Genomic DNA, 3866 nt, shown 5'->3' on the forward strand with positions numbered 1-3866 from the left:
ATATATATATATATATATATATATATATATATATACATATATATATATATATACATATATATATACATATATATATATACATATATACATACTCACACATGCGTGTACATATGCATACAAACACATACATACACATATATGTCTATACATATGTAAACATACATACAATACACTCATAGCCGGCCATACACACGTTTACATACCCATGCACGCTTCATTATGTTCATATACACATCTCTATACGCACATGCACATACATACGCGGATAGACGTATATACAAATAAAAACACATGCGCAAAAACATAAACCGTAAAACATTCACATTCTCCGCGAAACTTGAATATGCATATGAGTTATATATGTATATACACAAATACACCCTCCTGTCTCTCAAGCACATATACACCTGCAGATATATAAACGTATATACATACGTATATGTATGAAGGAAGGAGACAAGTACAACAGGTAGTGTTTACGCCCGTATATATACAATCATTCGCACACATGTATATATGTACGTACATACACATTTAACATATACTACACACATATATAGTCACATATATATAGGGTGAAAAATAATATACAGAAAAAAATATATAAAATACATATAAGAAATATATAAGAAATATTAAGACATATGAAAGGCTTGTACGGGGACATAATATAAAAAGCAGGTTCTTTCCCCACGCCTATTGGAGTGATTTCCCTTTATTCAACGGTTTTTTCCATAGCGTTTTTTTGTTTGTCTTAATAACTGATGAGATGCCGGAGCAGATTTCCGCTCCGGCATCCGAAACTCTGAGTTTTATTATGACAACCAACTAATTGCGACATATATTAATAAATAAATTTCTCTTTTTACATAATATCGAGTTTTCATTCATTTATTTTGTTGTCATATTATTATTATTATTATTATTATTATTATTATTATTATTATTATTATTATTATTATTATTATTATTATTATTACTATTATTATTATTATTATTATTATTATTATTATTATTATTATTATTATTATTATTATTATTAATATATTTATACATACATATGTGTGTGTGTGTGGTTATATAGTAGCATATTAAAAACAGAAATAGCCTGGAATTGTAACAGTAGCATATACTTGTAAGCAGTTAAAAACGTTGAGAAAGACTGCATCATCGCCACTTACTACTAAGTATTCCCTAGCGATTCGTGATATTGTTGCTTAAAAAATCAAAAGTAATCATTCTTTCTCTAAAATTAATATCCAGTCTTGGTTGTATCATAACCCTTCATTATTGCTAAATAATTACCGGACTGTTTATTAATTAGTTAAATGTCTAAATATCGAGGAGAGGTTACATTTAATTAAGATTATAATTTTCCCATTATTTACTTCATTAGAAAACCTGTATTCATTCACTGATGATTTTGACAACTGTTATCTCCATATTATATACCATTAATCTGATTGTCCTGTTGTCCAATCTTTGCTGAATTCTTTCTTTCTTTTATTTTCCTTTATAAAATAAACATTAACTGCTTATTCTTTATTTTACAACTTTGATAATGAGTGGTAAAAAAATTGCAATTAGAGCCATTTTAAAGTATCTGTGGGGAAAAAGACTGAGTGCGAGGGCAGCAGCAAAAGAACTGAATGACGTGGTAGCCCAGGATTTGTCAACGAAGGTGTTGCACAAAAACTGGTTCAGTTGTTTCAAGGAAAGTGATACCAGCCTCGAGAAAAATCAATGTCAGGGAGACTTGCTGTTGAGGAAAATGTTGAACAGCAGTCAAGTACAAGCGCTCATACATTGTCAGCAGATCTTGGTCCTTCACAAACCACCATCAACCGACACCTCCATAAGCTCGGCCTTGTGAGAAAATGCTGTCTAAAAGCTGCTCATAAACTGACTAATGATTAGGCTCAACGACATGTGAACATTTGCAAACAACTGTTGACAGATCTTCGAGATACACATTTTTGGAAATGAATGATGGATTTATTTTCTTAATCCTAATACGAGAAATCAGTGGCTTCCTTCTGGTTAGGCTTCAGAACTCCTTGTCAAACAAAGGCGGTTTGAACAGGTCTTGTGTGTTTGGTGAAATTTCGAGGAGCTTTTTTCGAGTTGCACTTTGAGCTTTCCCAGATGATCATGCTGTTAACGCTAAACTTTATGCGCAGCAGCTGCTGTTAGTATATGATGATTTGAAAGTCAGTTACCCGGCTTTGGTCAATCAAAGACGTGCACTTCTACAACATGATACTGTCCCAGCACACACACTGCGAAAGTGAACAAGCGCAAAGTCGAGGAACTAGAGGGGCCGGAAGTACTGCCTTATCGTGCTTACAGTCAAGGTGTTGCACCATGAGATTACTATCTTTTCTGAACCATGGTTAATTTCGCACATAGACAAAGGCCTAACAATGGATGAGGTTGAAAACACGTGTATTTAGCTTCTGAACCAGCCTAAGGGTACAAGCATATAACTGAGCTTCTAGTATAACGATGGCAGCAGGCGATAAAATATGATGGGACATATTTTGCTGAATAAACACTTTTTTGTATGTAATTTGTTTCAGCTATTAAAGCCTGAAATAAGAAAAAAAACTTTTGACACAACCTGATACCGCTAACAGCCAAACTATTTATAGGGTTTTCCCCTAAGTGGCCAGACTGGTCATGTAAAATCAAATTGAAACATTAATTCCAACCGACAAGTTAAATATAGACACCATGTGAGGCTAGAAGATACAATGGAGCTGTATTATAAAGTTTAACGAATTTACCATCAAGTCGAGTAAAAATTCCTTTTTACTGACAACTTAACCAGAATTGCATCATCAATTCACCCCCACCCCCACACACAAAAAAAAACAGCAACATATTTCTTAGTTTAGAAAATTGAGCAACTCATGTGATTTATTGTTGTTATAGCTAATGAATCAATGACGTTTTAACACTATTTTGTATGATGACAACACATATATACACAGACGGATACATATATTTCGTGAGTCGCGTTTCACGCCGCTGTGATCTGCAGGCAAGAACTGTTACACCCCGAGTTGGTGTTCATTTACGTCCCTTAGTCCGAATGCAGTGTTTTATTTGCATCTGTTAATAGGTTTGTTTTGGAGCCTGTTGGTTGGCTGTTGTTCTGTGTCTTGAGCTTGTTCTTTAATTCATTCATTCATTCATTCATTCTTTCTTTCTTTCTTTCTTTCATTTTTTTTGTCTTTGGCTTACTGCTTATTCTCCTTGAAATTGTTGAAAGTGTGTGTGTGTGTGTGTGTGTGTGTGTGTGTGTGTGTGTGTGTGTGTGTGTGTGTGTGTGTGTGTAGGGACGCATTTATGCATTTGTATTTTGATGAGTTGTTTATTGTTACTGAGTTTTGGGGCAAATTTTCCTATGGTTACTTGTTGAATTAATTCAGGATGTTTGAAAAGAATGTGTGTACGCATATGAAAATGTGTATATGTGTATGCGTGTATATGGGCGAAAATGTATTTACGTGTGCGTGTGTGCATGTGCGATGGGGTGATTGTATTTCTCAGGTCAATTTTGTATTCTTTTAGACGAAGACTTTTGTTTACGGAATTTTGGTGGCGGTGGTAGTGGTGGGTGGTCAGTGTTACTAGGTGTTGTTATTAGAGTTAATGGTTGACTGATTGGGTAGCTCTCTCTTACGAGTGTGAAATTGTTTGTGTATATGTATGGTTGAATTTTCTTCATTGCCAATTCGTATTTCATAAGATCTCTCCAATTATTTATTTATGGTTGGATGCACATGTTAAAGTGTAATTATGTGTATGTACGTACGTTTGTGCGTGTGTGTGTGTGTGTGTGTGTGTGTGTGTGTGTGTGT

The sequence above is a fragment of the Octopus bimaculoides genome, chromosome 8 (assembly GCF_001194135.2).
Source record: "Octopus bimaculoides isolate UCB-OBI-ISO-001 chromosome 8, ASM119413v2, whole genome shotgun sequence".
NCBI classification, from domain to species: Eukaryota; Metazoa; Mollusca; class Cephalopoda; order Octopoda; family Octopodidae; genus Octopus; species Octopus bimaculoides.